Genomic DNA, 20790 nt, shown 5'->3' with positions numbered 1-20790 from the left:
TCCCCACCGCCCCAGGCACTTTGGAGGCCGGCCGCATCTCCTCGCGTCCAGAGGCGTTTGCCCGGGGCCCAGCTGGATGAGACTGCCAGACAGGACGGGCAGAGTCGGAAGTCCAGTTGTCTTGCTATCACAATCTAGGGTAGGCTCGGGTCTTTCCTCAGTGCGGGGAGGACCTTTGCTTTCAGAAATGAACGTGGCGCGACATATCTCCACTCAGGCACCGGTGCGATGCTGGTGGAGAAGTTTCTTTGGGACTGGTTGGGTTGCCTTTCTCCCCTTGGCCTTCGTGTTGGTGCTGGTGGTGCTGGTGGCGGTGCTCATGGCCTTGTGGATCGCTTCTCCTGTTTGGCACTTGGAGCTTCTCCAGCGTACTCCTTGCACCGGACATGGAGCCCCAGGGATCTTTGCGGACGAGCGTCGTGCCGGGGACGCGCGCATCCCCGCCTCATTCCTGCCGGACCCTCCGCCAAGTAGCACGAGGCCTCCCGAGGACAGACACCCATAAAGGCTGCTTGCCCGTCTTCTCCCCGGACGCCTCTCGACGTCTGGGGCATTTTCGAGAGCCTGACCGGCCGGAAGGAGACGGTTCATGGACCTGCACCCGCTCTTCCCTGCCCCCCGAAGGGCTCCCGAGATCTTCTCCTTGCTCGGCTGGCTGTGAGCGCTCTGTGAGGCGTCTCCAGGCCGCGTCACTCACCCGAGGCCAGCGGTGCGGCCAGGGAACGGAGACGGGGAACGAAAGGCAAACCCACACCCAAAGTCCCATCCCGAGAGGACTCTCCCACCCTCGCAGAAGTGGGAGGCCCTCGGACCGTGCCCAGGCCCGCTCATGCACCCCATCACCCCATCCTCTCCAGCGACTTCCCAGCAGAGCCAGCCCTCGAGAGCTCAGCCGCTCAGGCACGAGCCCGTCCCAAGTGAACGCCGAGACCCCGGGCACACTCCAGGCCCCGCTTTTTCCCAGGAGGCTGCATCACGCACACGGCCGAGAGGAACTCGCTCCTCGTCGGAACTCGCTCCTCGTCGGAACTCGCTCCTCGTCGGAACTCGCTCCTCGTCGGAACTCGCTCCTCGTCGGAACTCGCTCCTCGTCGGAACTCGCTCCTCGTCGGAACTCGCTCCTCGTCGGAACTCGCTCCTCGTCGGAACTCGCTCCTCGTCGGAACTCGCTCCTCGTCGGAACTCTTGGTGCGTCACACAGGGCGTGCCGCACACAGCGTGTGCCTGGGCGTCTGCACGCATGTGCGTCAGAGCCGACCTACCGCCACAGCCCCAGAGACGGCCGCGGCTTCTTGTTCTTCCCCTTGGTGGCTCTGGCCCTCCCGCTGGCACAAGGGCCGTTGCCGACGTTCTTCGGCCCCGGAGGCGGGGTGTCCGTGCTGGGACGGTCGAGCCGCTCGTGCTCCTGTTGGGGCGGCGTGCGGTTTCTCCCTCCTCCGTGTTTGGACTGGTGAATCACGACTGCGCCGGCAGGCAGGGCAGACTGGACCTTCCGCAGCTCCAAGGCCGGCTTCGGTCGGCTGTGTTCTTGCAGGCGTCGCCACTGCTCGAAGCTCATCCCTTCGACCTCTGTGTCCCCCGGGGACTCCTCCGACCCAGGAGCTCTGCCGCTGGCGTCTGCTGCAGGCTGCCCCGGGTCTGTGGGGTCAGCCCCGACGGGGGCCGCTGCCCCTCCCCCAGCGCCCCCTTCCCACGCACCCTCCCGGGCGTAGAACAGGACGTAGGCGCTCTGGCTCAGGGCAGCGGTCTCGTCACAGGCGGTCACCTTGGCATCGTCCATCTTATACCATTGGCCGTTGCCCGCTCGGACGTAACAGAAGTAGTGTCCTCGCTCGCAGCTCCACCCGGAGTGCACCAGCACGGCATAGAGCACGTAGCCCAGTGGCCCTGCCTTCCGCTCAGACGTGTAGGGCTGCAGGTCCAAGCACTGGGGATAGCGCACCTCCTGAGCCCTTTTGGCCCCGCTCACCGGTGTGAACCGCTTCAGCACCAGCACCAGGACCTGGGAGGTGCTGTGCAAAGTCAACCTCTTGGTGGCAGGCACCTTCCGGAGACAGACGCCACAGTCATAGGCATTGTCCGCGTCCAGCTTCTCGGGCTTCACCAGCTCTCTCAGAGCTTGCTCCACACTCTGAGCCGCCGTGATATCCAGGCTGATGTCCAGATAAGGGTCGAACGTGTCCGAGACACCGAGGCAGCGGAGACACTGGATCTGAGACCTCCAGGTCCCGCCGAAGATCTGACGGATGACGGTGGTGTCCTCGGAGGCATGGCCCGACGGCTGGGATGCACTCAAGCACCCTTGCTGCATGGCATTCAGAGTGAACATCAGAAACTCGTGGGCATCTTCCTGCTGGTGTCTGTGGAAGCCCGCCAGCAGGTCCTTGCGGGGCCGGATCACCTCTCCCGCGTGAAGGAGGGCTCGGGTCACGTGAGCTCGCATGGCACAGAGCGTGCAGGCGCTGCGGGCCGGACAGAGGGTGGCGTGCTGCTGGGACACCATCCAGCTGGCCAGGGGCGGCGTGTGGCTCAGACACTGCAGCGCCGCATTCACGTAGCAGGTATTCCCCAGATTCTGAAGCCCAGCCCCGACCCCCCCAACGGCCCCTAACAACTCAGGGCGACTTTCTGGCCAGGCGCCAGCCCTGCTGACCCAGGAGCCAAGTCACCGCGCTGGGGTCGCCCAAGCGCCAGCGACGGCCCCTCAGTGACAGAGGGTCACCGAAGGGCATCCGCACCAGCGGCGCTGGGCCCACAACCTTGCCCTCCGGGGAAGACGTCAAAGGGAGACGGACACACACCTCCCACGTGCTCAGAAGTAACCCCCGGGGCTCTGCACACAAGGCCCACGAGGCTTTCCATCTCCTACCTGCAGCTGCACGTGGACACTTCCTTCCCTCAGACATCCGGCTCCAAAATATGGGCCTGGGCCCCGCCCCCTCGGGCCTCTGGGGGCTTTCCCACAGCCCCGCCCCCGCACGTGCAAGCTCCTCATTGGCTGAGGCGGCTGAGGGCCTGCCCACTCCCACTCCCGCCATCCAACAGCCCACACTTTGCTAGGGGAATTTCCCTTGAGGAGCCCCCCTCCCACACACACACACACACACACACGCACTTCCAACCTGGCCCCCTGGAGCAAAGGGCTCAGGATGCAAATGATTTGGGGGCATTGGGCCTTCCAGCCTTGCACGCTAGAGATTCACTGCTGGGCTTCCAAGTTTAGCACACAAATGTGGGCTGGAGAGCAGTTCCGTGGGCTCACCATTCACATCTTAACACACTTGTGAAAACATATGTCTGCCCACCTATCCGCTCCGCTTTAGGGGTCTCCCCACTCCAGACCCCTGCCTGAGGACAACCCCTCCCCAGACAACAATAAACCCTTGCCTCAACATTGCTCTCCAGTGAGGTCCTCCCCAATTTCTATGCGTTCTCACTGGACACTCTTCTAGCGATCAGGGTCCTAGCACCGAATGATGCCGGCAGAGAGGCACATATGCTTTTCTCCCTTCAGGGCCGTTGATCAAGGCCCAAAACAAGCTCATTTAGAAAGGCATAGGCGTGCTCGCTTCAGCAGCACATATACTAAAATTGGAAAGATACAGAGAAGATTAGCATGGCCCCTGCGCAAGGAGGACACGCAAATTCGTGAAGCGTTCCATATTTTTAAGAAAGCTGTGGTACATATACACAATGGAGTATTACTCAGCCATTAAAAAGAATACATTTGAATCAGTTCTAATGAGGTGGATGAAACTGGAGCCTATTATACAGAGTGAAGTAAGCCAGAAGGAAAAACATAAATACAGTATACTAACGCATATATATGGAATTTAGAAAGAGGGTAACAATAACCCGGTGTACGAGACAGCAAAAGAGACACTGATGTATAGAACAGTCTTATGGACTCTGTGGGAGAGGGAGAGGGTGGGAAGATTTGGGAGAATGGCAATGAAACATGTAAAATATCATGTAGGAAACGAGTTGCCAGTCCAGGTTCGATGCACGATGCTGGATGCTTGGGGCTGGTGCACTAGGACGGCCCAGAGGGATGGTATGGGGAGGGAGGAGGGAGGAGGGTTCGGGATGGGGAACACATGTATACCTGTGGCGGATTCATTTTGATATTTGGCAAAACTAATACAATTATGTAAAGTTTAAAAATAAAATAAAAAAACAAAGACACACACTGAGATATACATATATCCAAATAGATACAAGAGATCCTATAGCTTTGTTTTCCAAACTTAGTTATGAATAAAAAATGGTTGGAATAAGAAAAAAAAAGCAGAGACATCACTCTGCCAACAAAGGTCCGTCTAGTCAAAGCTATGGTTTTTCCACTAGTCATGTATGGATGTGAGAGTTGGACTATAAAGAAAGCTGAGCACTGAAGAATGGATGCTTTAGAACTGTGGTGTTGGAGAAGATTCTTGAGAGTCCGTTGGACTGCAAGGAGATCCAACCAGTCAATCCTAAAGGAAATCAGTCCTGAATATTCATTGGAAGGACTGATACCGAAGCTGAAACTCAACTCTGGCCACCTGATGCAAAGAATCAACTCATTGGAAAAACCTTGATGCTGGGAAAGATTGAAGGTGGGAGGAGAAAGGGACGACAGAGGATGAGATAGTTGGATGGCATCACTGACTCGATGGACATGAGTTTGAGTAGGCTCTGGGAGTTGGTGATGGACAGGGAAGCCTGACGTACTGCAGTCCATGGGGTTGCAAAGAGTTGGACACGACTGAGTGACTGAAGTGAATAGATTTATAGTATAAATTCAACTGTAATATCTTGACTTGAAATACAGTCATAGCAATGTGCTTTTCACCTGCATTTTTACTTAACGTGAATTCCTGATCTTAGTGAGTAGAAGAAAAATAGCTACCAAATTTATAAAAGGAAAAATTTATATCATATCCTAACCTGTTAAAGATAGCTTGTCAAATGTTTTAATTCATTATATTTATTAAAACTTTCTGTGTAAATGGGCAAAAAAAAAAAAAAAAATAGAAAGGCATAGGCTTCCTGCAACTTTGGATTCATTTCTTCAGCTCTTTTTCTCTGTCCCTGTCTTCCTCGCCCCCACCCCCAACCCGCCTTTTTTTTTTACTTTTTTTTTGTTTTTTCCCTTTTACTCTGTTGTTTTTATCATGCTTATATATTATTTTCTTTTTTTGTTTTTGTTGTTTGTCTTTTTAAGATAACTTAAGTAGGCTTATACATTCATCTTCCAAAATTCTCGTACAGATCACCTAGTCCAAAAGTTACAATATTTTCCTTCCTGTTGGTTCAGCCTTCTTCCTGTTGTGTGGGGTCTCTTTCTAGTTGTTATGTTTGTTTTTGCATTTTAAGTTCACCATTTGTTTATGTACAACTTCACACTCCATGTTTCAAGCATTCTGTTTTACCATTTTGTTCAGCCTTCTTAAATTGCACTAGTATCTTTCATTTCACTTCATCACTTTAGTTTAGTTCTTTTCTCCTAGTCCCATTAGACTTTTGTGAATGTTCCATTTCACCAAGTCCCACGTTTAACTTAATTTTAATGAAGATATGTATTTCTGCCCTAAGAAAATATCCATACTTTCTCCACGTCCCTCTCTACCCGACCACCTGCTCCATCCAGGTGTTAATTATAGCAGGCCCCACTTTGAGTCCACAGACATCCCAGGCTTTTCTTTATACATAGTCATTATTTTCCCGCTATTTTTCTCTTCCCCATCCTCCTGTCTCCCTCCGCCCCATTCTATGTAGCCTTTTTTTATTATTTTCCCTTGTACTAACTGTAAATGTTTCTTTATCATGTTCTAGATTCCCGTTGTCTTTTCCTTTCCTCATTTACTTCCTGTGACATAATTGTTCATCCACATTCACTGCAAGTGACCCAGATGAGTTCTTTTATAGCTTATCCTTTTTGTATGTTCCACAGTATCATCAATGTCTTTTTCCTTCCTATTTCCTTGGCTAATAAACAGTGCTTCCTGTATATTTACTAGTATATTGTGGATTCGTGCCTGTTTCAATTATGGTTTCATTATGATATGCCAGTGTGGGTTAGCCATTTACTTCCAGTTTTTTTTTGTTTTGTTTTGTTTTTTGAGGAATATCCATGGCCTTTCTCTAGTGTTCTTTAATTCCACCACAGTGAACACTCTCCCTTTTCCCCACACTCTCCACACATTATTGTGAATTTCTGATGATTTCCGTTGTCTCATGTAGTTTTGCTAAAAGGAGACCTTTATTTTAGCTTCTTCGTATTTTATTAGCATCCATATACTTGAAGAGTGTTTTGGTTGTGCCCATCTTTATTAGGCTGTGTGTTCTTACTGAGTTATTTAGCCTCCAAATAGTTTTGGAAGTAATCTCCTTTGTCAGTTGCTGTTGTTGTTGTTTTCATTTTGTTCCTTCTTCTCCTGTTCTGAGGTCTTTTTTCAACCTGGTTTATCTTTACAAAGTTTTTAACTTTAATTTATAGGTCTTGTTTTTATTTTCATTTTGTGAGGTAGGATCACAGAGGGTTCTTGCTGTAATAATTAAATAAGATTGCTTGTTATATTTATGTTTCATAAATAAGTTTTTTAAAGTTACGTTATGGTCTTTACAGGGACCTTTGTAATCATTTTGTGTTTTATTTTGTGTGTAGGCACGTGGCTCAGTTTTTTTACATACTGGCCAGTTTTCCCAGCACCACTTAAAAGATGGTCATTAATATCCACTGCTATCCTCTGGCCTCCATCCATTCTTTAATCTGCTTAGCTGTCTTTGAGTGAGCACTCATATTCTTTGACTGGGGAAGATTAAATCTTGTGAAAAATTGCCCATGACAATTGTTTGAGGTTACATATAATCTTTTCCACAATATTTTATTCTCCCACCCTGGAACATGGAATTTTCCTCTCTCCCTCACAGCTCCTTTGTCCCTAGCTGTATTATTTTGTTATGATTGGTAATGTGATTTGATTCTTAATTGTTTCTCTTCATTAAGGGAAATTTGGAAAAGAAACTTCTGCTGTATTTCTATCCCGGGACATTTTGCTTCATTAACTTAAACATAAATCTGATGTCATCTCAAGGCTTTCTTGTCCCACTGTTTCCTTTTCCAACCTGCATTCATTCTTCTGGTTCTTGCTGTAGTTGACTCCAGAAAGGGTGTTGAGATTGTTTGAAGGATCTGTGGCCTCTCTTAAGACTTGATGAGTATGTGTATTTGTGGCTTTGTTCTATATTCTTGTTGAATTTGATCTATTTTCATCCGTGTATTGCCTGTAATATTCTAAATTTTTGGCCACTGGCCAGGACAGATTGTGCCTTGTTTTAGGAGATGTTTCTACCCATGCAGTCTAAAAGCTTTCAAAGTGACCTAAAGAATTCACCTGTGAAGACCACCCTTTTTCTTTCAGGAGAGTTTCACCACAGTTGTGGGTCTCAGAGCTTGGTAATTTTTGTTAACAGTTTCTGAATGTCTTTCATTCTTTGAGGTTGAACTTATTAAACTCATATCCTTTTCTCCTGAAGTTGTCATTTATGTCAAAATAGTCCTTATTCATTGTGATCTTACTGTTTCTGTAATCTTCAACTATAGTTTTGTTTATTTACTTTCTTCATTATTGTCTTTATTTTTTATTACCTTTAACTTTAAATCCTTTTCATTTCTTTCTTTGCTCTGAGCTTTTTTCTGGTTATTGAGATTGCTTTATCTGTTGTTAGGGGCTTTTAGTTTTCCTTTAGTCTGTCTATCATGTATGAATTTCTTTATTCCCCTTTTTTTTTCCAGTAATCTTCATCATTGTTTTTGGTGCTTCTTTTCTATACTTGATACCTTTGCTCACATGTTGGTCAAAAAGATCTTGATACACAATTTTATTAAATTTACTAAATGACCCCCAAATTGACTTCTGGCAAAGTATGCACCTAATAATTATTCCCATTTGGATGCAATGTACTGAAGACACAATTTACATCCCAGTTTGTGTGAAGGGTTTTTCTGTTTTGATCTTTATTGGTGTAGGTGTTTCTTTTTGAGTTACTCCAGTTTCTCCTTTCTGTCTCTGTAGGTATATGCTTTTGAGTGCATATGTTAAGAATTTTCTTCTTCAACTGAAATGTCATTTAACTTTCAGCATCTTTTGTTATTTTAAATTTAATGTAACAATTTGCCACTCCACCTCTTTTGATTTTCATTGTGTGGGGAAATCTTTCCCTCCTCACTTTTTAATCTTTATATGTTTAGGTCTATACTGGTTTTTATGTAGCAAATAGGGCTTGTGCTTCTTCAGCCAGTCCTACAAAGCTATTTCAAATCCTAAAAGATGATACTGTAAAAGTCCAGCACTCAATATGTCAGCAAATTTGGAAAACTCAGCAGTGGCCACAGGACTGGAAAAGATCAGTTTTCATTCCAACCCCAAAGAAAGGCAATACCAAAGAATGCTCAAACTACCACAGAATTGCACTCATCTCACATGCTAGTAAAGTAATGCTCAAAATTCTCCAAGCCAGGCTTCAACAATATGTGAACCATGAACTTCCAGATATTCAAGCTGGTTTTAGAAAAGGCAGAGGAACCAGAGATCAAATTGCCAACATCCGCTGGATCATAGAAAAAGCAAGAGAGTTCAAAAAAAAACATCTATTTCTGCTTTATTGACTACGTCAACACCTTTGACTGTGTGGATCACAATAAACTGTGGAAAATTCTGAAAGAGATGAAACTACCAGACCACCTGACCTGCCTCTTGAGAAATCTGTATGCAGGTCAGGAAGCATCAGTTAAAAGTGGACATGGAACAACAGACTGGTTCCAAATAGGAAAAAGAGTACGTTAAGGCTGTATATTGTCACCCTGCTTATTTAACTTATATGCAGAGTACATCAGGAGAAACGCCGTGCTGGATGAAGCACGAAGGTCTCCGTGTGACCTGGAGGGGCTCCCGGCTGAGGCCAAATGCCTCCTCGTGGCTGCGGCCCGTGGGGGGCCCACTCACCCCACCCTCAAGGGACCGCGGCGTCTTTGGGAGGTGGCCTGAGGGAGGTGGGAGGAGGGATGGAAGAAGGAGCAGGTTCAGAGTTTAGACACAGAATGGGCATCTGAATTGTGCCGGTGGGTGAGGGGGTGGGGTAGGGGTGGGAGTGGAGGTGGGATTAGACCCTGGTTGGGGCGGGGCCCCGCGGCCCCTTGTGTGCCCCCAGCTCCACTCCGCGCCCCTCACCGGGTGCGCCAAGGGCAGGAGGGGCTCACGGTGCCCCAGGAACCTTGGTTCCTCGCGCTCCACCCTCAGTCTGCGGGTCTGCGGGGCGACCTGCGGCGGAGGGCCAGCCCCCTCCCTGAGGACGTCGACCTCCTTCCCAAAGGCCACACCCCCGCAGGTGGCTCTGTCTGCCGCCTGCCTGCTCAGGGCTCCTTGGTGCCAAGGGTGGTCACGGCGGCCAGAGTGGTCCTGGAGCCCTGGGTTTTCTGGCAGTGGACACACTGCGACCTCCCTCCTGAGCGCAGCACCACCATCAGCGCTGTGGCGCGGCTCAGCTCAGCTGGTCCTGCGGGGCCTGGGAGCTTTCCAACATCCCGGGAGCTGCATCCAACCTCGCCTGGCTCTCATTTGTCTGGAAGATGTAGCTTTAAACTTTCCCCAAACACAGAACTCCTGGGAAAAAATGTATAGCAAATAAGGGAAGGACCTGGCCCTGTGGAGACCTGCCTACCCTCGTGGAGACGCGCTTGCCCCAATGTAGACACGCCTGCCCTCCTATAGTCGCGTCTGACCTAGTGTAGACACACCTGCCCCCGTGGAGATAAGCCTGCCCCACTGTAGACACACTGGTTGGTTATCTCAGAGCTACACTCACATGGAGGCCGGCAGACTTGGCTCCAGTCTCCACAGGTGCTTTCTTCCGTTTTGTAAAGAAAATTGATGTAGTATTTAGGACTAGGAGTAAATTTTTCTAAATTAAATGCAGAAGTCCTTACCCATGAGGGGTGCTATGAGCTCCAAAAGTTAACTTGGAGTGTTTAGTTTTAACACAGACCCTGGGAGGCTCACCCAGATGTCAGCGCAGGCTCTCCGACCTCCCGAGGCCTCTGCTGCCTCCCAGGGGCCTCACCCTGGCCACACAGCTGAGGCCCCACAGCGTGGCATCAGAGGGCCTGCTTGTTTACCCTGAGACCCTGTTGGATGCTTTCTTTCCAAGGTTTTGATTTTCAAATATAAAATAGAACTTCATAAATAATAGAGCCTGTTCCAACTGAGAACATATCTTCTGGCTCTGTCTAAGCATACTGGGCAATGCCAGGAGCCACCTGGGAGGCAGATGGGCCTCTCCTGCAGGTGAGGAACAGACCCGGCTAGGTCTGGCTGTGCCTCGGCCCTCCCTCGCCAGGACCGTCGGCCGCTGCCTCCTGACTGAGTCTGCTGTGGGTGAGGGCAGGTGACCGGTGTGGACTCTGTCCATGGCAGGCTCCATGGTTGGGGGACCCTGGTGTCTGAGCGCAGGCCTCAGCCTGGACCTCCTGTCCCAGGGTTTCCAGGAGGCTGAGCTCTCACCCTCAGCTCGGTTTCCCATAGGAACTGCACACCCAGGAAAGAATGTGAGACTGACCCAAGGGAAGCGGATCTGATGCATCACAGAAGCTTGTCTGCAGAGGGGCCAGGCTCCCTGAGGTGCCTCAAGGCCTCCAGCTAGGGTGGCACCACCATCCCAGAGGGTAGGGGAGACTCTGGACAACATCCATCTCCCCTGCACTTTGGACACCTGGACTACCAACACCCTCAAGCATGTCAAGTCAAGGAGAGGTTGGGGCAGGGGTGGGGTGGGGGTATAACCGGCTGCAGAAAGCATCAGAGCAGAATTATCCAGAAGCCTCTGGCACAGTTATTAGAGCCGGTGGGTGTATAGAGGTGTCTGGTCAGGAGCGGAGGTGGGTAGGCAGGTGAGTTGGTGAATAGATTGTTAGATGGCAGATGGTGCATGATGAGTGAGAGATGGATGATAGACAATTTTCCTAAAACCCCCTTCCCTTTGCACTTTGATTTAGTAGCTAAATGTCATCATTGTGTTTCCCCCATGTGTGTCTGTGATCTTTTGAAGATCACTTTGAAGGCCTTAAAAGTCAAATACATATTTCAAGTGGACATTGTCAGAGAAAACACAAACCTCCTGAGTTTAGCTAGGAGCAAGGTGGGTGGCAGGTGGGTGAGTGGGTGTGTACACCAGAGAGCATCCATGAAGCTGTGAAGGTGGACACAGGCTGGCCATGGAGCCAGACTATGGACAGGACCTTAGGCACGGCCCTACACAGTGAGGCAAGGACCTGCAGTGTAGACCATCATATAGAACATTATCCCCCACGGAGGCAGGGGCTTGGGGACCAGAGCTGCTCAGGTTCTACCCGGAACCAGGGGCTGAGGGGCATGGACTGATGTGCTCCTGGCCTGGCTGTCAGCCAGAATGCCAGCCATGACGGTGGCTGGAGACATGGGTGGGAAGAAGTGTCCTGTGCAAAGGCCCACATTTACTGAGAAGTGCTGAGTAATAGCTGAGATAGAGGAGTGAAAGGCAAAGAGGAAAGGAAAGATACACCCATCTATATGCAGAGTTTCAAAGAATAGCAAGGAGAGAGAAAGCCTTCTTAAGTGAGCAATGCAAAGAAATAGAGGAAAACAATCGAATGGGAAAGACTAGAGATCTCTTCAAGAAAATTAGAGATACCAAGGGAACATTTCATGCAAAGATGGGCCCAAAAAAGGACAGAAATGATATGAATCTAACAGAAGCAGAAATTATTAAGAAAAGGTGGCAAAAATACACAGATGAACTATACAAAAAAGGTCTTAATGATCCAAACAAACACGATGGTGTGGTCCCTCACCTAGAGCCAGACATCTAGGAGTGTGAAGTCAAGTGGGCCTTAGGAAGCATCACTACAAACAAAGCTAGTGGAGGTGATGGAATTCCAGCTGAGCTACTTCAAATCCTAAAGGATGATGCCCCAAAAGTGCTGCACTCAACATGCCACAAATTTAGAAAACTCAGCAGTGGCCACAGGACTGGAAAAGGTCAGTTTTCATTCCAATCCCAAAGAAGGGCAATGCCAAAGAATGTTCAAACTACCACACAACTGTACTCATTTCACATGCTAGCAAAGTAATGCTCAAAATCCTCCAAGCTAGGCTTCAACAGTATGTGAACCAAAAGGTTTCAGATGTACAAGCTGGATTTAGAAAAGGCAGAGGAACCAGAGATCAAATTCCCAACATCCGTTGGACCATTCCCAGCAAGGGAATTCCAGAAAAATATCTGCTTTATTGACTACACTAAAGCCTTTGACTGTGTGGATCATAACAAACTGTGGAAAATTCTTAAAGACATGGGAATACCAGACCACCTTACCTGCCTTCTGAGAAACCTGTATGCAGGTCAAGAAGCAACAGTTAGGAGCTTTCAAGATGGAGGTAGTTGGGTGGTTGACCGAAAAGCAGAGGTGAAGGCCCCTACGAAGTCAAACGGGCCGAGAATCATCCCCTCCCCACTTCTCCCAGCCCCAGGAGCCCAGCAGGAGCCCAGCAGAAGCGTGAGTGTTTTAGGCTTTATTTTTTAAACAAGCAAGTAAATCAAACAACTTGTCAACTTGGGGCGGAGATCCACATCATCCACCAAAAGTGGAAAATTTATGAACCCTACAGACCAAGCCAGAAAAGAAGCTCAGAAAAGAGAATTAAAGAAGAACAAAAAACAGCGCATGATGGTACGAGCTGCAGTTTTAAAGATGAAGGATCCCAAACCAATTATCCGGGTGCCGGGAGCCGGCGAGAGACACTCCACTCGTGACAAAGGTCATGAGGAAGGAGGCTCGGCATACATAAAGGCGGGATCGAGCCTCAGGAGTCCCCCTGGATATTCTCGAGCATCTACCCCCAAAAAACCAGAGTCTGCCTACTTTATTGCTTTGTGCTCTCACCTCTGACTTTACTGGGGGCTGTCCCCCACCACCATCTCGCTCTCTCTGTCAAAGAGTTAACTTACAGCTCCAATTCATAAAGTTCCTGGGCAATTAGGAGTGTTTAAATCCAAACCCCTCAGATGGCTCTCTAACTCGCCTGACAAGTTTACCTGGACTCCTACAGCTATGCATACGATTGTTTATAGTCTCCCAGCCTCTAGAGGCATGGGAAGCTTAAGATATTCAAATAGCTTAGAGCCTCTCAGAGAGTTAGAAACTGTCAGAATAAAACTAGTAAAAGATTTCATTGATAAGCCAATGCTTGCTGCCAAGTTTTCACATCCCCTGAATTGTATCCTTGAATATGTATTAATTAATAGTTGGTATGTAGAAAAAATAAGTAGTGGCCTTGGTGTTAGTAACTTTAGACCCTTAAGGTAATAAATTCTTTCCTTTGTTGTAAACCCATTACACATCCGCCCTATAGGAATGCAATTTTATCTTCGGAAGATGGCGCCAAACCTTAAAATAATTACTCTTAGAGAAAATAAGTCTTTGTTGATAAGTCCTTGTCAAGAGTCATAAAATGTTAGTAGGTCTTCTGGCCAGAAGGTGATGTAAATCACCTAAACCATTTGTATACGATAAATTTGCAGGAAAGAAACCCTGGTTTTTGATAAGGATCAAAGACTGCTGACTTTGCATCCCCTATTATCCTCTATGTGTAACTTAGGGTATAAAAGCCCCTGTTAAAAATAAAGCTACGGGCCTTGCTCACCAATGCTTGGTCTCCCCATGTCATTCTTCCCCTCAATTTCCAGCTGAGTCTCCATCTGGAGCGCGGATATCCTCTGCGACCATTTATTTGCCTGGGCTTCTAAGACCCACTCGAGAATGTGTCTAAGGTGGGGCACCTTCCGCTATTCGAGAGGGCACCTGCAGCCTCCATGGTCAGAGCTAACCTGGTGTCACGGGTTATATTGATTTTCCGTGTAAACCAAGCTACTCAGCTTCTTTTCTCCACTGAATTTTCCTACTGAGCTATCCTCATTCTATAATTCTTTATATCTTTGATGAATAAATAAATAAATAGTCACCGACGCCGTCTCCCCTTCGAATACCCTGGATCAGCCGGGGCTGGACCTCGGCATCCAGGACATGGAAAAATTGGATGAAATGGAGTTTAACCCAGTGCAGCAGCCACAGTTAAATGAGAAAGTGCTGAAAGACAAGCGTAAAAAGCTACATGAAACATTTGAATGTATTCTATGACTCTATCAGAAAGAGAATCCAGATTTTTACAAAGAATTGAGAAAGCTAGAAGTAGAATATGAACAGAAGAGGGCTCAGCTTAGCCAATATTTTGATGCTGTCAAGAATGCCCAGCATGTGGAAGTGGAGAGTATTCCTCTGCCAGATATGCCGCATGCTCCTTCCAACATCTTGATCCAGGACATTCCACTTCCTGGGGCCCAGCCACCCTCCATCCTTAAGAAGACCTCAACCTATGGACCTCCAACTCAGGCAGTTTCTATACTTCCTCTTCTTGGACATGGTGTTCCACGTTTGCCCCCTGGCAGGAAACCTTCAGGTCCTCCCCCAGGCCCACCTCCTCCTCAAGTCTTATAAATGTATGGCCGCAAAGTGGGCTTTGCCCTAGATCTTCCGACTCGTAGGCGAGATGAAGACAGGTTATATAGTCCTGAACGTGCTCAGCGGGGTCATGACGATGATGTTTCCTGCACCAGTGAAGATGGTGGCTATCCTGAAGACATGGGCCAGGATGAGCATGACGACAGTACTGATGACAGCGACAGTGACACATCAGATGGAGAAAGTGAAGGGGATGAACTTGTGCACCGTGATGACACTGAGAGAGACAACAATGAAGAAAAAATCAGGTCTGAGTGTACGATTTGCAGATATGCCTGGAAAATCTAGGAAGAAGAAGAAGAACATGAAGGAGCTGACTCCTCTCCAAGCCATGATGCTTCTAATGGCAGGTCAGGAAATCCCTGAGGAGGGACGAGAAGTTGAGGAATTTTCAGAGGATGATGATGAAGATTCAGATGATTCCAAAGCAGAAAAGCAATCACAGAAACAGCATAAGGAGGAATCTCTCTCTCATGGCACGTCTGCAGCTTCCCAGCAGCAAGCCCCTCCATAGTCTGTTCCTCCATCTCAGATACAAGCACCCCCCATGCCAGGACCACCTCCGCTTGGACTGCCACCTGCTCCACCTTTACAGCCACCTGGACCACCTCCAGGAGCTCCTCCGTTCCTGAGACCGCCTGGAATGCCAGGACTCCGAGGGCCTCTGCCCCGCCTTTTACCTGCAAGTCCGCCCCCAGGTCTGCCTCCTGGCCCTCCTCCTCGGGGACCCCCACAACAGCTACCTCCCACTGCACCTCCAGGTATCCCTCCACCCCGTCCTGGCATGATGCGCCCACCTCTGGTGCCTCCTCTTGGACTTGCCCCACCAGAGCTCTTCCCACCAGCTCCCTTACCCAACCCGGGGGTTCTAAGTGCTCCGCTCGACTTGATCCAGTTACCCAAGGCAGATGACACAAGCGCAGCCACCATCAAGAAGAAAGCCACAGCAGCCATCAGTGCCAAGCCACAGATCACTCACCCCAAGGCAGAGATCACACGATTCATGCCAACCGCACTACGGGTGCGTCAGGAGAATAAAGGGATTGCTGCTGCTCCTCAGAGAAAGTCGGAGGATGATTCTGCTGTGCCTCTTGCCAAAACAGCACCCAAATCTGGCCCATCTGTTCCCGTGTCGGTGCAGACTAAGGACGACGTCTTTGAGGCTTTCATGAAAGAGACGGAAGGGCTGCTGTGACAGCTTTGAATGCTAGATCAGGCTTCTGTTCACATCAGTGGTTCATGGAGAAAGAGGCTCTTACTCAGCTTAGGTGGAAGAGTTGCTTTCACTGTCAGGGCATTTTTAATTTTATTTCAAGGAATATCTTAAAGTTTAGCCTTGTTCAGAATTTACTACATATAAAGGAGAGGATATTTCACGCAAAATAAATTGGTTATTGAAGCAGCGCTGCTAATAACACCCATCCCCTTTCATACCACCGTTTTCATGAGATTTCTTCCCCTACTCTAGTTCCTTGGAAACTTGTGATCAAGGGGAACTTTGTTATTTGTTTTGGCTCTCTTATTGTGTGCTGTGGGCACTGGAGTAGAGATTTCTGGAAAAGCCAGTTTATTTCACCCCCATCTTGCCTTTCATGTTTGAGTTATTTTTAATATTTTCTTGTAAATATTTTGTAATATTGTAGTGAAATGGATCACAATGTCATTTCCTAATACAAAGCGATATATTTAGGAAGAAAATGTACAATTCTTTGATTAAAATTCCCACTGATCTAAACTTCGAGTGTTCCATGGAATAAATAAATAAATGTTCTACACCAAAAAAAAAAAAGAAGCAACAGTTAGAACCAGACATGGAACATCAAACTGGTTCCAAATTGGAAAAGAGTACATCAAGGCTGTATATTGTCACCTTGTTTATTTAACTTATACGCAGAGTGCATCATGCGAAATGCCGGACTAGATGAAGCACAAGCTGAAATCAAGATTTCTGGTAGAAATATCAATAATCTTAGATATGCAGATGACCACCACAATAATGGCAGAAATTGAAGAGGAGCTGAAGAGCCTCTTGATTAAAGTGAAAGAGGAGAGTGAAAAAGTTTGCTTGAAACTCAACATTCAGAAAACTAAGATCATGGCATCTGGTCCCATCACTTCATGGCAAATAGGTGGGGAAACGATGAAAACAGTGACAGACTTTATTTTCTTGGGCTCCAAAATCACTGCAGATGGTGACTGCAGCCATGAAATTAAAAGACCCTTGCTCCTTAGAAGAAAAGCTATGACCAACCTAGATAGCATATTAAAAAGCAGAGACATCACTTTGCTGACTAAAGTCCATATAGTCAAAGCTATGGTTTTTCCAGTAGTCATGTATGGATGTGAAAGCTAGACCATAAATAAGGCTTAGCACTGAAGAATCGATGTTTTCGATTCTTTAGTCCTGGAAAAGACTCTTGAGAGTCCCTTGGACAGCAAGGAGATCCAACCAGTCAATTCTAAAGAAATCAACCCTGAATATTCATTGGAAGGACTGATGTTGAAGCTGAAACTTCAGTACTTTTGCCCCCTGATGCAAAGAGCTGACTCATTGGGAAAGACCCTGATGCTGGGAAAGATTGAGGGCAGGAGGAGAAGGGGACGACAGAGGAGGAGATGGTTGGATGGCATCACCCACTCAGTGAACATGAGTTTGAGCAAACTCCAGGATCAGTGAAGGACAGGGAAGTCTGGTGTGCTGCAGTCCACGGGGTGGCAAAGAGTTGAACACGACTCAGAGACCGAACAACTGGAAAGTGCAATTAGAGACAGAATGTGAATCAGCCATGGTAGAAGCATAGAGGGAAGGTGGGCAAGGATGTGGGACAGGTATCCTTGAGAAGGAGACAGAAACGCCCTCGCATGCCAGGGACGAAAAGCTTGCAGGCTTTTGGAGGCTGAGGAATGGAGCCAGTGGGTCAGACGGTTGCCTTTGTGAGAGGAGAGACTGGCTTCTGCGCTGCCTGAGTCAGGAGTAGACCTGGGAGTGGGGCAGCCTGGCCACGTGGAGTAGTTGCTGGAGAAGCAGAAAGGAATTCCGCCTGATGGGCCTTGTGAGGTCCCTTTGCAGACTCAGTTAGAGAAGCACCAGCTGCCAAGGTGCGGGATTTTCCCTACGATTCTCCACAGGCCTAGGAAGTGACCAGTGTGCCTTTACACACTAGCATGAGCCCCCAGCAAGTAAGGACCCAGGCCACTCTGCACTCTGCTCCTCCCCATCCCTTCCACACCAGCGGGTCTCACCCAGAGCGCCCACCTGTGGGCCCAGCCTGGGGGGACCCAGCATCCGTGGTCAGGCTCCAGGTGAGTCCAGGAGCACAACGGAGATCCCAGGCCAGGCCACAGCCTCCGAGTCTGGGAGAGTCTTGACAGAACTGAAGTGACAAGGTGGCTGCATGGTCCAGCCGGGGTCCTCCCTTCCCCACCCCCCTGTCCCGGGTGGGAGCAGTCCCAGCCCACCTGGGGGCTTTGGAGAAGCCAGCTGGCTGGTCCCTACCAGGTGAAGGCCTGTCCCGGGAGGAGGCAGCCATGCGCAGTGGACCCCCGCCTCGTCCCCAGGGGGACAGCCCGGCCGTGGGGGCGGGGCCGGGAGAGGGTGGCGGCCATGCACACGCAGGGAAGGCAGCCCCCCAGCTTCCTCGGGGTTGAACGCAGGGTGTGAGGCCAGGCAGGAGCCCCGGTGACCCACCTCAGGGCCGCTGCCCAGAGCCCCTCATGAGGGGGAGCTGCCTGCCTCCCCTGCTTTGAGTCCTGGGCCCCCACTCCCAAGCTGGTCGCCTCTCAAGTGACTCGATTCTTGTCCTGTCTCCGGGAGTCAGGGTCTCTGTCCCAGTGGTGAGGCCGACCTACCGGCCTGCCCCCACAGCCCCCACAGCCCCTGCAGCCCCCGCAGCCCCGTTCTCCAGCCTGGGCTGCCCGGGCCACACCGCTGCGCTAGGCAGAGCCGGACCGCAGGCAGAGCCACCCCGCACACAGAAGCAGACGCCTGCGCCTGGCCCCTAATAGAGCAAAGTGTGAAGAGAAGATTCCCTTAATCCTTTTCAGAGTACTTTTACTTCCCTGTGGGCAAAATTTCAATTTTTATCTCTTGTTCAGTTCTTTGTTTAAAGTGACAGCTTTAATAATCAAGAAAAACTGAGGTCTCAAAAGAGATCTTACAGATGTGAATTCAGGCATGTTTTGACACCTCACATTTTTTACCCTGAAAACAAAAGATAGTTTCATTTAAGTCAGATATATCTTTGCATATATTTTTCCTTTGAGAGACCCTCACCCTCAACTGTGTAATAAAGGTGAAATCTTGGTGTGGTGGGGTGGTGGTTCAGTTTTCTTCGACTCTTGCGGCCCCACGGACTGTATCCTCACGGATTCCTCTGTCCATGGAACTCAGGCAAGAATACTGGAGTGGGTTGCCATTCCCTTCTCCAGGGGATCTTCCTGACCCAGGGATTGAACCTGGGTCTCCTGCATTGCAGCCAGATTCTTTACCATCTGAGCCGCGGGGGAAGCCCTTGACATCTCCGTGTATACCATCTGCTTTTCTGCTTTTAATTACGTGATCTCAGATTCCAAACTGAGCAAACTGAGATGAGACATGGTCCTCGCTTCCCTGGGGACACAGGCAGACGTGCGTGAGCTTGGGGACAGGGCTGTGCCTTCCTCTGCCTTGGCTCCCTCTCCACCTGGGCTCTAACCATGCCTTGGGCAAGGGCAGCAGGAGTCACCGGACACGCAGCTGTGCTGTGCTGGACAGGGTTGTCCGGAATCCCCAGTGCCATGCTGTCAGGAGGTGGGGCCTTGGGGAGGTGGTGAGGTCGTGTGGGTGGAGCCCCACAAATGGGATCACTCTCCTGGTTACAGAGCCTCCAGGAGTCCCTCTCCCTGTCTCTGTCTCATTCTCTCTGTCTCTGTGCTTCTGTGCCTCTTGGCTTAAGAGCCAGGGCCACGAGGATCTACTCTGAGCTCCCAGGCTCCCAGCCTTGTCCATGGCAGTGGAACCAGAGCCTCAGGAAACCTTCCCACCAGAACCCCTGTCTGCATGTGGCCGTCCCAGGCGCCAGCCACGACTCCCCACCCTTCAGGAGGTCCTGTCCCTCCTGCCAAACTGCTTCAGTGAGCAGAGCTGGGTGCCAAACACATCCTATGAGCTTGTTTTTAAAATGATATTCAATCAGCATACTTTCTGGTCCATTTCCTAGTACCATAATGCAAGACACAGGGTAATTACTCCAAATGCAAGGAGATAAGAAGTCTTTCCTTTGGTTGCAAAGACAATTTATTCAGTATTTCTTCACAGATGAATCCTCAGATAAAATAAAAAACTGGAAAGGTTTTAATAATTTCCTATTTTATTTCTTGGCAAAAAAAAGGAGAACAGATAATCATCAACAATAAGGCATCTTCTCTTTGTGAGCACAAGCTAAATGCCTCCTACTTTCTAAATGTCACTGCTACAAAATACGTCTATAACTTCTGGGATCTGCACTGTTCCACAGGGGCTGCAGAGGCACCACTGGGGTGAGATGTTCTGAACAGGACAGTGTGGCCCAGCTACACACCTCCAGGCCCCCTTCCACCCCATGCAGGCAGGTGGGCCTGTGCTCGGGCTGTCCCCTCCCCTCGCCCTGTGCTGGCCATAGGTGGTGGCCGAGAGCTCAGAGGTCAGCCCTGGAAGAGAGCATCACCATGAAGAACCGTGGCTGCAGGGCTGGACCGCCCACCCCCGCCTGTCACTCACACTCACACTTCACTGATGTGTCCCCGCCAAGGCACCAACCTCAGGCTGAAGAACAAATCTAGCCCAAAGAAAACTCTTGATCAGTTGGGAAAATGTAAAAATCAGGTGGCAATTAAGCCCATACCTGATGGTTCATTTTATGTCACCTTGGCTAGGCTGTGTGTCTTTCTATGGGAAGTTATATACGCTAGATATTTATAAACAGCAGTTAATTCTCACAATCTGGAGGCTGGATGTCTGAGATTAAAGTGCTGACCTGGTTGGGTTCCTGCGAAGGCTGGCCTCACAGTTGCAGATGCTGACCTCTCCCAGTAACCTCCCTGGGGTCTCTTTTCTAAGGGCACTAACCCCATTCACTGGGCCCCACCCTCATGACCCATCACCTCCCCAAGTCCTCACCTCCTGACACTATTACTCTGGGGATTAGGAGTCCAACATATGAATTTGGGTGGACATGAAC

General features: G+C 49.3%; 1 non-coding gene and 2 pseudogenes across 1 annotated transcript; 2 read left to right on the top strand and 1 right to left on the bottom strand.

Annotated features, from left to right (window-relative positions):
- Positions 1-1164: 1164 nt before the first annotated feature.
- LOC113890379 lies at positions 1165-9974 on the bottom strand (annotated as a pseudogene).
- On the top strand, positions 3562-3668 carry LOC113890556. Its single transcript, XR_003510521.1, has one exon. It is a non-coding gene; the product is annotated as a U6 spliceosomal RNA (small nuclear RNA).
- A 2636-nt stretch (positions 9975-12610) lies between the features above and the next one.
- LOC113890287 lies at positions 12611-15972 on the top strand (annotated as a pseudogene).
- The last annotated feature ends 4818 nt before the right edge of the window (positions 15973-20790 follow it).

This window comes from Bos indicus x Bos taurus, chromosome 3 (assembly GCF_003369695.1).
Source record: "Bos indicus x Bos taurus breed Angus x Brahman F1 hybrid chromosome 3, Bos_hybrid_MaternalHap_v2.0, whole genome shotgun sequence".
Taxonomy (NCBI): Eukaryota; Metazoa; Chordata; class Mammalia; order Artiodactyla; family Bovidae; genus Bos; species Bos indicus x Bos taurus.
Note: the sequence above shows the minus strand (reverse complement) of the source record. Positions and strands in the feature narration are given on the sequence as shown.